The sequence below is a fragment of the Canis lupus genome, chromosome 26 (genome assembly GCF_003254725.2).
Source record: "Canis lupus dingo isolate Sandy chromosome 26, ASM325472v2, whole genome shotgun sequence".
Classification (NCBI taxonomy): domain Eukaryota; kingdom Metazoa; phylum Chordata; class Mammalia; order Carnivora; family Canidae; genus Canis; species Canis lupus.
Window position 1 is genome coordinate 28,130,640 of NC_064268.1, and position 13,032 is coordinate 28,143,671.

The following is a 13,032-nucleotide window of genomic DNA, read 5'->3' on the forward strand; positions in this document are numbered from 1 at the left end:
CTCTCTTTTCCCTTTATTCCTTTTCACTAATTCTTATATTTCCCAAATGAATGAGACCATCTAATGTTTGTCCTGAAATTGACTTATTTCACTCAGCATAATACCCTCCAGTTCCATCCACGTCTAAGCAAATAGTGGGTATTTGTCATTTCTAATGGGTGAGTAATATTCCATTGCGTACATATACTGCATCTTCTTTATGCATTCATCTTTCGATGGACACTAAGGCTCTTTCCAGAGTTTGGCCTCTGTGGACATGGCTGCTATAAACATCGGGGTGCAGGCATCCCGGCGTTTCACTGCATCTGTATCTTTGGGATTAATTCCCAGCAGTGTAATTGCTGGGTCGTAGGGCAGATCTATTTTTAACTCTTTGAGGAACCTCCACACAGTTTTCCAGAGTGGCTGCACCAGTTCCCATTCTCACCAAAAGTGCAAGAGGGTTCCCCTTTCTCCGCATCCTCTCCAACATTTGTGGTTTCCTGCCCTGTTAATTTTCCCCATTCTCACTGGTGTGAGGTGGTATCTCATTGTGGTTCCTATTTGTATTTCTCTGATGGCAAGTGATGCGGAGCATTTTCTCATGCTCTTGTTGGCCATGTCTATGTCTTCCTCTGTGAGATTTCTCTTCATGTCTTTTGCCCATTTCATGATTGGATTGTTTCTTTGCTGTTGAGTTTAATACGTTCTTTATAAATCTTGGAAATTAGCCCTTTATGTGATATGTCATTTGCAAATATCTTCTCCCATTCTGTAGCTTGTCTTTTAGTTCTTTTTTTATTAACAAATTTATTTTTTATTGGTGTTCAATTTGCCAAGATACAGAATAACACCCAGTGCTCATCCAATCAGGTGCCCCTCTCAGAGCCCGGCACCCATTCACCCCCACCTCCCGCCCTCCTCCCCTTCCACCACCCGTAGTTCGTTTCCCAGAGTTAGGAGTCTTCATGTTCTGTCTCCCATTCTGATTTTTCCTACCCATTTCTTCTCCCTTCCCTTCTATTCCCTTACACTATTATTTATATTCCCCAAATGAATGAGAACATATAATGTTTGTCCTTCTCCGATTGACTCATTTCACTCAGCATAATACCTTCCAGTTACATCCACGTTGAAGCAAATGGTGGGTATTTGTCGTTTCTAATGGCTGAGGAACATTCCATTGTATACATAAACCACATCTTCTTTATCTATTCTTCTTTCGATGGACACCGAGGCTCCTTCCACAGTTTGGCTATTGTGGACATTGCTACTATAAACATCGGGGTGCAGGTGTCCCGGCGTTTCTTTGCATCTGTATCTTTGGGGTAAATCCCCAGCAGTGCAATTTCTGGGTCGTAGGGCAGGTCTATTTTTAACTCTTTGAGGAACCTCCACACAGTTTCCAGAGTGGCTGCACCAGTTCCCATTCCCACCAACAGTGTAAGAGGGTTCCCCTTTCTCCGCATCCTCTCCAACATTTGTGGTTTCCTGCCTTGTTAATTTTCCCCATTCTCACTGGTGTGAGGTGGTATCTCATTGTGGTTTTGATTTGTATTTCCCTGATGGCAAGTGATGCGGAGCATTTTCTCATGTGCATGTTGGCCATGTCTTTGTCTTCCTCGGTGAGATTTCTGTTCCTGTCTTTTGCCCATTTCATGATTGGATTGTTTGTTTCTTTGCTGTTGAGTTTAATACATTCTTTATAGATCTTGGAAACTAGCCCTTTATCTGATACGTCATTTGCAGATATCTTCTCCCATTCTGTAGGTTGTCTTTGAGTTTTGTTGACTGTATCCTTTGCTGTGCAAAAGCTTCTTATCTTGATGAAGTCCCAATAGTTCATTTTTGCTTTTGTTTCTTTTGCCTTCCTGGATGTATCTTGCAAGAAGTTACTGTGGCTGAGTTCAAAAAGGGTGTTGCCTGTGTTCTCCTCTAGGATTTTGGTGGAATCTTATCTCACATTTAGATCTTTCATCCATTTTGAGTTTATCTTTGTGTATGGTGCAAGGGAGTGGTCTAGTTTCATTCTTCTGCATGTGGATGTCCACTTTTCCCAGCACCATTTATTGAAGAGACTGTCTTTTCTCCAGTGGATAGTCTTTGCTCCTTTCTCGAAAATTAGTTGACCATGAAGTGCAGGGTCCACTTCTGGATTCTCTATTCTGTTCCATTGATCTTTGTGTCTGTTTTTGTGCCAGTACCGCACTGTCTTGATGACCACAGCTTTGTAGTACAAGCGGAAATCTGGCTTTGTGATGCCCCCAGCTCTGGTTTTCTTCTTTAATATTTCCCTGGCTATTCGGGGTCTTTTCTGATTCCACACAAATCTTAAAATAATTTGTTCCAACTCTCTGAAGAAAGTCCATGGTGTTTTGATAGGGATTGCATTAAATGTGTAAATTGCCCTGGGTAACATTGACATTTTCACAATGTTAATTCTTCCAATCCATGAGCATGGAATATTTTTCCATCTCTTTGTGTCTTCCTCAATTTCTTTCAGAATTGTTCACCTTTTTTCTCAGGTATAGATCCTTTATCTCTTTGGTTAGGTTTATTCCTAGATATCTGATGCTTTTGGGTGTAATTGTAAATGGGATTGACTCCTTGATTTCTCTTTCTTCAGTCTTATTGTTAGTGTAAGAAATGCCACTGACCTCTGGGCATTGATTTTTATCCTGCCACACTGCCGAATTGCTGTATGAGTTCTAGCAATCTTGGGGTGGAGTCTTTTGGGTTTTCTAAGTACAGTATGATGTCATCGGCGAAGAGGGAGAGTATGAGTTCTCCTTTGCCAATTTGAATGCCTTTTATGTCTTTTTGTTGTCTGATTGCTGAGGCTACGACTTCTAGTACTATGTTGAATAGCAATGGTGAGAATGGACATCCCTGTCGTATTCCTGATCTTAGGGGAAAGGCTCCCAGTGGTTCCCTACTGAGAATGATATTTGGGGTGGGCTTTTCATAGATGGCTTTTAAGATGCTGAGGAATGTTCCCTCTATGCCTACAGTGTGAAGAGTTTTGATCAGGCATGGATGCTGTATTTTGTCAAAAGCTTTCTCTGCATCTATTGAGAGGATCCTATGGTTCTTGATTTTCTCTTGCTGATATGATCAATCACATTGATTGTTTTAGGAGTGCTGAACCAGCCTTGCGTTCCGCGGTGAAATCCCACTTGGTCATGGTGAATACTCTTCTTAATGTATCATTGGATCCTATTGGCTAGTATTTTGTTGAGAATTTTTGCATCCGTGTTCATCAGGGATATTTGTCTATAATTTCCTTTTTGGACAGGTCTTTGGTTTTAGAATTAAGGTGATGTTGGCCTCATATAACGAGTTTGGAAGTATCCCATCTCTTTCTATCTTTCGAACAGCTTTAGTAGAATCTGCATGGTTTGTTCTTTAAACATTTGATAGAATTCCCCAGGGATGCCATGTGGCCCTCGTATTTGTGTCTTGGGACGATTTTGATGAGTGCTTCAATTTCCTCCCTGGTTATCGACCTCTTCAGGTTTTCTCTTTCCTCCTGCTCCAGTTTTGGTAGTTTGTGGTTTTCCAGAAATGCGTCTATTTCTTCTCCATTGCATAATTTATTGGTGTATAGCTGCTCAGCTCATAATATGTTATTATAATCCTTTGTATTTCCTTGGTGTTGGTGATCGCTCCATTCTCATTCCTGATTTTATTAATTTGGGTCTTTTCTCTCTTCTTTTTAATAAGGCTGGCTAATGGTTTATCTATCTTATTAATTCTTTCAAAAACCAGCTCCTGGATTTGTTGATGTGTTCCACAGTTCTTCTGGTCTCTATTTCATTAAGTTCTGCTCGAATCTTTATTAACTCTCTTCTTCAGCTGGTGGAAGGTTCATTTGCTGTTCATCTCCAGCTGCTTTAGGTTCAAGGTTAGCTTTTGTATTTGAGTTCTTTCCAGTTTTTGGATGGATGCTTGTATTGTGATGTAATTCCCCCTCAGAACTGCTTTTCTGTATCCCAAAGATTTTGAGTGGTTGTATCTTCATTCTCATTAGCTTCCATGAATTTTTTAATTCTCTAATTTCTTGGTTGACCCTTTCATCTTTTAGCAGGATAGGCCCTCCAGTTTGGATTGCATCTCATTTAATTGATTTTTAATTTTGGACAGATTAGATCGAAATTCTACAGTCATGAAGTCTCTTGAATCCTTTATGCTTTTTTCCAGAGCCACCGGTAGCTTCATAATTGTGCTGAATTGATATCCAAATTCTGTAGCTCTGTGGGAGAGAGGACTGTTTCTTATTCTTTCTTTTGTGGTGAATCCTTCCTCCTAGTCATTTTGCTCAGTACAGATTAGCTAAAAACAACTTGTACAGGAAAAAGAAGAAAGGGGGCAGGAAACAAAAAACAAGAAGGGGTATCCTCTGATTTTATATACTGTAAGTGCCTAGACTTACCCTTGAACCTTCTAGCGCTGCTTGGACAGGAACTTGCTCTTCCCCTGTGCTTCCAGCTGGTCTTCCGGGGGAGGGGCCTGCCATGCTGATTCTCAGGTGTGTGCACATGTGGTACGTGCTTCGCCCCCTAGCAGGTGCAAGGCTCCCTGGGAGCTGTTATCCCGTGAGGCCTCTGCTCACTGGCGGCCCCTATCTCTCCGAGGTACAAAGTGACACTAGGAGGAACAACAGAAGCGGCGGCCAGGGCATCTCCCGCAGTAACTCAGTCTGTAGGGGCCTGGCCATTCCAGGGGCGGTTGAGAATCGGTGGTTGACAATCAGTGCTGAAACTTCCCCGGTGCCAGGTTTCTGTCATGTAAACGTCCACCTAACCAGGGTCAGTGGTGGAGTAACTAGGAGGTAGGACCAGGAGGAGGAGGATGGAGCTTTGAAGCAGTATTGGAGTAGGTCCCAAAGGTGGTCCTGCGCATCCGTGTCGTGAGGGGCCTCGCTTTCACTTAGAGCTGTGTACCCCACGGGTGGTGTGCTAGGAGTTTGGCGGCCGTGGGGGTTCTAAGGGCCACCGTATCGGGACCGGTGCACTTAGGCTGTAAGGTTTTTGGGTATAGTTCTTCTAGCAGGACGCTATCCCCTGGGTCCAGGGCTTGGGGAGTATCTGCTGTGGGTTCCCCTGGAGTCGGACGGACTGAGTCGCATGGGCCCACAGGAGGGCTCTTAGAAGAGTTAGGTAAGGTAGGCAAGATAGGAGCAGAGGAGGCGGTGACGGGAAGATTTTGAGTGAGCAGGAAGGGCCGCCCACGAGAAGCTGAAAGGGACTTAGAGCCCACGGCCCTCTAGGGGAAGCTCTGAGCCTTGTTAAAGCCAGCGGGAGGAGGGTGGCCAGGACGGGCGGGCTTCAAGGGCAGTTTGGTGAGACGTCCCTCGAGAAGGCCGTCGACCCGCTCTCCCTTACCCGAAGACTGGGGTTGGTATGGGATATGGGGTCTCCAGGTAATATTTAGGCTCTCAGAGACTTGCTGGGTGATGCTGGAGATGAAAGCCAAGCCGTTGTCAGATTGTAGGGTCCGCAGGAGGCCGAACCTCGGAATGATGTGTTGGAGGGCTATGGTGGCCGCCGCCTCCGCGGTGTCCCGAGGTATGGAGAAAGCCCCTATCCACCGTGTAAAGGTGTCCACTGAGGCTAACAGGTAGGGAAAGGATTTATGGCGTGGCACGTGGGAAAAGTCAGGCTGCCAGTCCTCGCCAGGTTGGTGTGCGCAGAGCTGGGGATTGGGCCCCGCCGGGCCTGCGAATTCCCCCTCGAGCGTTGACCGTGGAGCAGGGTTTGCAAGACTTCGGCGCCTCTCCGGTAACCTGTGGCACATGTGGAGGGTGGAAAAGGGGTTGTAGGAACTGGTGTAAGGCCTTGGGCCCGACGTGTAGGGCCTGCCGTATGTCTGAAACGATCATGGGGGCTGAAGGGTCTGGAAGAGCGAGTTTCTTTGGAATGAAGATGCGGCCTGTGTCCCTGGCGATTCCTCCCATCCTTTTGGGTGTCTGTCTGAGTTTCCTGGTGTGTGTAAGAGGGGGACTGTGGTGTGTGGAGGAAGAGGAGGGGAGCTGGTGGGGGTCTAAGGCAGTGGGTCGGGCAGTGGAGAGTCGGCTTTGTTGTTGCCTCGGGACACCAGGTCCTCGGAGGGTCGGTCCACGACAGTGGACAGTGGCTACTTGAGTGAGGTTGGGGGGTCTGAGGGTCTGGGCTGAGGGTCTCCAGTAGTTGTGAAATGAGGTGCCCATTGATTATGGGTGGTACCCTTGGTGGTAAGACACCCTCGCTCTTGCCAGAGGACAGAATGTGTGTGTGTGATGAGGGAGGCGTATTTGGAGGCAGTGTATGTGGTGTCCCGAGGGGGAGGGCAGCCGCCTCCAGGACGGCATCGAGGGTAAGCAAGTACGGCGTAGGCCGCGTGTCTCTCTCTGGCCGTCCGGGGCGATGAGAGAACTACCATCCACAAAGAGGATTCATTCGGTCAGGCTTCGGGAGGGCTTGATAGGAAAGTCCCGACGTGGAGGAGTCAGCTCGTGCAGGAGTTGAGGGCAGGAATGGGAGGGTTCTGAGTGAGTCGCGGGGGGAGTACCCACCCGCAGGAGGGGAGCAGGATTTAGACGAGAGGTTGGTGGGTGGTAGATGTCCGGGTTTTCGATGAAGAGGAGAAGATCAAGTTGGAGTCTAGCGGGGTCCAGATGAGAAACAGATTTCTGGCTCAGTAGATCTGTGTCCCAGGCGGTGAGAGGAGAAAACGGTGAGGGGCCTTGTAGAGTGAGTCTAAGGGCCTCCTTTGTCAGGGAGGCGGCCCCAGCCAGGGCTCTGAGACGTGGTTGCCAGCCCTGAGCGGCGACATCTAGCTGTTGTGAGAGGTACGTCCGTGTCCGCTCCGTTGGTCCTGTTGGCTGTACCAGGAGGCGAGGGGCCGAGCGGGAACGTTCATCAGTCAATAAGTAGGGAGGTTTTGGGGGATCTGGAAGAGCTGAAACGGGTCCCAAAGTAAGGCAGTCTTCCCGTTTGGAAAGAAGGTGTTTGAGAGGGGAGGGGTCTGTCCGTGGCCCCCGTGGGGTTGGTTTGGCTGCCCTGTGGAGGGGTCGTGCCAGGAGAGGGAAGTCAGGAATCCAGTACCAGAGGAAACCCACGAGAGCCAAGAAAGAGAGAAGGTTGTCGGCGTTCTGGCGGGGAGAGGGGAGGCCGGAGATGCTGGTGTTGTGGTAGGCGGAGGCGGTCTCCAGTGAGTGTTTTCGAGGTGTAGGGGTTAAGGATATACCCAGCTAGGTAACCGTGGGGGTGCAAAGTTGCGCTTTGGAGGGAGTGACCGGGTACCCTTTAGAACCAAGGAAGCTGAGGAGGAGAGCAGTGTCTTCCTGTGAGGAAGGTCGGGAGGGCCTACAAAGGGGAAGGTCATCGACTTCTTGGAGGAGTGTGCTCTGTGTGAAAGAGCCTTGTTGGAGATGTCTAGAAAGGGCCTGGCCAAAGAGATGGGGACTATCCTTGGAGTCCCTGAGGCAGGACCGTCCAGGCCAGTTGTCCTGAGGTATGCGTGTCGGGGTCTTCCCATGGGAAGGCCAAGAGAACGTATGAATGTGGGTGTGGAGGAGCAGTGAATCAAGAAGGCATCTTTGAGGCCTCAGCGTGAGAAGTGAGTAGCGGTGGAGGGAACAGTAGGAAGTGGGGCGTATGGGTTGGGCACCAGCGGGTGGAGAGGGCTAGCAGCCTCGTTGATGAGTCTTCAACCTTGTACTAGGCGATAGGCTCCAGAAGGTTTCCTGGCAGGGAGAATGGGGGTGATGCTCGGGGAGCTGTTGGGGATAAGGAGGCCGTGCTGGCCAAGTCGGTCTGTCCTAGGTTTAAGTCCCCGTCGGTGAGTTTCCGAAATGGAGAATTGGGGCTGAGAAGGAGAGGAGGCGGGGGGGTTTGATCTTTTAAGTGGGTTTTGACTGGGGGGTGGTGAGTGGCCACCATTGGTTTAGAGGTGTCCCAGACTTGGGGGTTAAGGGGTAGAGGGAGACGGGGGGCGTGGAGTGGAGGGATCAGGAGAAATGAAGGGTAAGACGAGGTGAGCAGAGGCAGTGGGTGAGGGAGAAAGACGAACGGTGGCCTTGAGTTTGTGTAGGATCTCCCGGCCGAGGAGAGGAGCCGGGCAGGAAGGAGTTCTAAGGAAGGAGGGTGAGAGGGGAGCCCGTCCGTGGAGTAGATGGAGGTGCCATCAGTTCCCACCACCACCACCACTGGAGAGGGGAACCCGGCACCCGAGTGGAAGGCAGAATGGAGCCAGTCGCCCCGTGTCCAGCAGGAAAGAGACGGACTTCCCCGCTCCCGGGAGCAGGACCCCACGTTGTGCCCCAGGTAGCAAATCCGAGAAAGCCCCCAGGAGCCGACACCGATGCAAACACACGAGGGTTTCTTTACAAGCTCGAGCTTGGGTCCAAGTATACCCGACACGGCGGAGCAGGGACTTGGACCCCGGGGCTCAGAGGCGTAGCAGCTTTCCGGGGGCCAGTGGCCCACGGGATTGTAACACACACAGAAGGTTGCACAGTCATGTGAGTCGGCCCGCAACTGGGGGCCAGTTGACTCCCAGTTTACCCTACCTATGGTGACCGTTTGAACTGGCCTATCACTCTGGTCAGAATTGGCGCGCAGTGTTGGGGGGCACAAGCGGGGGTTACATTTTTATGATCTGATTTCGGGTAAGGGTGTGCTCAGTGGCTTGACTAGGGTGGGGCAGCGCCTTAAGCAATAAGCAGGTCCTGTGGGGGTCATAGCAGGAGGTGGCGGGTGCAGCAGAAAATGGAGTTAGTCCTGCTCCGCTTGTCCAGGGGCAGGGGATTTTTGTTAAATTCCCTGGGTCCCACACCCCAGGCTCGGCCTGGGTTAGGGGGTGTCCGAGTCTGGGCCCCGCGAGTCGTGGTCCAGTCCGAGTAGTCGGAAGGTTGGACTTTGCGGCTCAGGGTTGCGTCCGTGTGGAGGCGCCGAGGATGCCCCGAGACCAGGGCAGGCGGATTTCCAGTGGCCCGTCACTCGACATCGCGGGCCTGGCCGCGTCGGCTCCGTGATCCTGGGACATTGACGGGCCCGGTGTCCCTCGGTGCCGCGTCTGACGCAAGCCCCAGGCGGGATGCGGTGGGGTGCCCCTCTGTGTGCCTCCCGGAGCCCGCCGGCCGCAGGGCTGCCAGCGAGGCTGGGGTGTGGAGTTGCACCTGCACCTGCAGCTGCAGTCTGGCCTGCCCCTGCGGTTCAGCCGCTCTTCGTCTCGGGTGTTCAAGACGTTCAATGCCATGGTCGGCAGGTCGGGAATGGGAGTTTGGGGACCCTCTTCGGCCTTCTTGAATTTTTTTTTTCCGGGTATCGGGGAGGACTGAGAGAGAAAATGCGTCGCCACCACAGTAGCCCTGGACGGGGCCGGGGAGGCAGGGTCCAGGCGAGGGTACTGGGTTACAGCCTCAGCGAGCCTCTGAAGGCAAAGAGCAGGCTTCTCATCTGGGTTCTGAGCGACTTGCCGGACCCTAGCGTAGTTGACAGACAGCCCTGTTAGAGACCGCCCGCGTGCCAGCGTGGAGACAGTGGACGTGGGGCGGCGGCGGGGGCGGCACCCCCCCTCCCGGCCCGTCTGCTAAGGGCGTGCGGGATCCTCGGCGGGAACCGCCCGAGCACCGATTGGCACAGCCCCGTCGGTGAAACGGACCCGGCCGGCGTGTTGTCGGGCGGCAGCCTGCATTCACTCCCTGTCCTCTCGTGGAAGGGGGGTGGTCTGCAGGACATGCAAATCCTGCCAAGTCAAGCAAGCCCTCTGCCTGGGCCAAATACTGACTTCTTGGCTGCCGTCCCGGGTTAGCAGAGTAAGAGCCCAGCCCCCTTTTCCATGTGGGAAAGGTCCTGAAGGGAGAAAGCGTGGACCCGAACAATCCCTTCAGCTCCCACCACCTGTCGCAGGGGGCCGGCCAGGTCAGGGGAGGCGAGACCTTGTGGGATCTTGTGCACCTGGATCGGAGGGGAGGTAGGGGGGTGAAGGTTGGGGGTCAGAAACGGGTAAGGAGGTGTGTGGTTGGGAGGCAGGAGGAGGAGAAGGGGGCAGGGGGCAGGGCTGGCGTTCCCCTAGTAGGTGTTCGGGCCAGGGTGTCAGGGGACCCTGAGACAGGGGAAGGGGGAAAGGATTCGGGGGCTCTTGGAGCTGAGGGAATGGGTGGAGGGGGCGGAGGGAGCGGCTCCCGCGCCGAAAGGACCTGGGTGGTGGAACATTGGGAGCAGAGAGAGGGGCGAGAGCGGAGGTCCCAGAAAGCCTGCATGTCTGGGACCTTGGTCCGCTTGCCCTGAGGTCTAGAGATTGTCCAGGGCCGTGTGAATTTGGTAGTCAGAAGTACCCTCAGGGGCCGTGGAGACTGATTGTCCAGGTAATATTGGGGCCGGGCCACCGTAGAGAAATGAATGAGGCTGAGGCGGCGCCTTTTCAGGTCCTGGGAAAGGCCCCGGGTTTTCTTTCTTTTCTTTTTTTTTAAGTTTTTATTTATTTATGATAGTCACACAGAGAGAGAGAGAGGGGGTGGGGGGCAGAGACACAAGCAGAGGGAGAAGCAGGCTCCATGCACCGGGAGCCTGACGTGGGATTCGGTGCCGGGTCTCCAGGATCGGACCCTGGGTCAAAGGCAGGCGCCAGACCGCTGCGCCACCCAGGGATCCCGGCCCGTATTTTGAAATTGGACCTTAGACAACCCGTCAGAGTTTCGGGGTCACATTGGGATTGGGCAGTTCCATGATTCGCACCGGGTAACCCGGAGACTGAAGACAGGCGTCCCCGTTTGCAGCCCAGGGTCACCAGAGAAACAGAGGTGGCCCTAAGGATGAGGACGTCTCCTGATCCCCAGGGAGCACCGGAGAGCCACCCGCTGGCTCTGTGGAGTTGCCCTGGCGCGGCCGCGGCTTCCGGCAGGACCAGCGGGACAGGGGCACGGAATCAGGGGGCGCCTACCCGGCGACTCGAGGCGTGGGGTTCAGTTCAGGTCCTGGTGGTGAGAGGAGAGGGGCTCCCTCCAGAGCGGGGCCTCGAACTCCTCCCGGGTTTCGGCACCAAATCTCAGGTTTCATGCGACTGGTAGGCAAATGAACTAGAGAGGCCAGGCAAAGGTGGGTCAAAAGAGGCTTTCAGTGGGCGCATCTGGGGCGAGGTTCCCAGGCCCCGAGAGGGAGCAGAGCCGGGGAAGCCGGCTTTTGAAGGGGGAGTGCTAAGGGCTCGTGTCTGTACGGGCTGATAGGCATTGGGGCATGTGACTGGAGGAAGCGGTACGGGGCGATAAGCGCTTCTGCCTTTCTATGGGGTCTGGGTAAGTAAGGTATGGTTCAGGTTTCCTACCTGGGTCCTGTCTCGCCAGTGACGTGTCCTTGGGCGGCCACCAGGGTTGAAGCCGGGGAGACCCCGATAAGTAGTGGGAGAAAGATCACTCGTTTGTGCTTCTCCAGGAGGCTGGCCAGGAGGGCTACTTCTGACCGACTAGAGAGAGTTCGTCGCGGAACCAGGGAGACAGGCAGACAGAGGAGAGAGGCAGAGGTACCTAGAGATTCAGAAAGGCTGCCCGTTGCGCCAAGAGAGACCACGGATCGGGGCGTGATGAGCGGTAACATTTGACAGGGTGACTACACGCAGGGAAGACCTAAGGGTGGAGTAAGACAAAGGGAAGTGGTGGTTGAGAGGGTCCGTGAATAAGGCATTGTCCAGGAGAGAGGGAGAATGCAATGCCCTGGAGGTGCGGGTGTGAGGTTGGCGCAGTTCAATGCATTCGGGAGGGGAACGGCCACCAGGGAAGAGGGGGGCTTTGCCCCAGGCGGCACAGATAAAACAGTGGGACAGATTGCCCATGCCTGAAAGGCTGGAGAGGGAAGTAAGTGCCTTGTTGGCTAAGTTTCATCTAGGAGAAGGGGCCCCGCCCCGGGCCTGAGCTGGGGTAGCCTGTAGGTGGGTTTGGAGAAGTTGCTCCTGTGCACGTATGGTGGGAGTCTGGTTCCTTCGGTCGGGTTGGATTGGTGGAAGTGAGAGCCGCACGTGTGTATGTCGTGTAGATGCGGGGAGAGAAGACGGTAGGGTAGGAGGAAAAGGGGCAGCGGTACAATTTTGCGGTTACCCCCGTCGCCCAGTGGGAATCCCAAGGGTCCAGAATAGTTAGGCTATAGTTACTGTGTGTTCTGTAGAAGCGGCCTCGTGGGTCACTGGTTGCAAAGGTGCCGGCGAAAGGGTCCCGGCACAAGTGGCCAAGGCGATGAATATTCCAGTAGCGATAAGGGCAGCATCCGTGGATTTCAACCGGGTAGTTTTGGCAGGTAGGATGGGTCTTGATCATAGGTGGAAGAGATTCTAGGATCAGATGTGGATACAGGAATTGACTGGCAATTGGGGATGGAGAAATTGATGAGGGCCTGGCAACCCAGTGGTTGACAATCAGTGGTGGACATTCCCCGGTGCCAGGTTTCTGTCATGTAAACGTCCACCTAAACCCAGGGTCAGTGGTGGAGTGACCAGGAGGTAGGACCAGGAGGAGGAGGATGGAGCCATAGCAGTATTGGAGTAGGTCCCAAAGGTGGTCCTGCGCATCCGTGTCGTGAGGGGCCTCGCTTTCACTTAGAGCTGTGTACCCCGCGGGTGGTGTGCTAGGAGTTTGGCGGCCGTGGGGGTCGTAAGGGCCACCGTATCGGGACCGGTGCACTTAGGCTGTAAGGTTTTTGGGTATAGTTCTTGTAGCAGGACGCAATCCCCTGGGGCCAGGGCTTGGGGAGTATCTGCTGTGGGTTCCCCTGGAGTCGGGCTGACTGAGTCGCATGGGCCCGCAGGAGGGCTCTTAGAAGAGTTAGGTAAGGTAGGCAAGATAGGAGCAGAGGAGGCGGTGACGGGAAGATTTTGAGTGAGCAGGAAGGGCCGCCCACGAGAAGCTGAAAGGGACTTAGAGCCCACGGCCCTCTAGGGGAAGCTCTGAGCCTTGTTAAAGCCAGCGGGAGGAGGGTGGCCAGGACGGGCGGGCTTCAAGGGCAGTTTGGTGAGACGTCCCTCGAGAAGGCCGTCGGCCCGCTCTCCCTTACCCGAAGACCGGGGTTGGTATGGGATACGGGG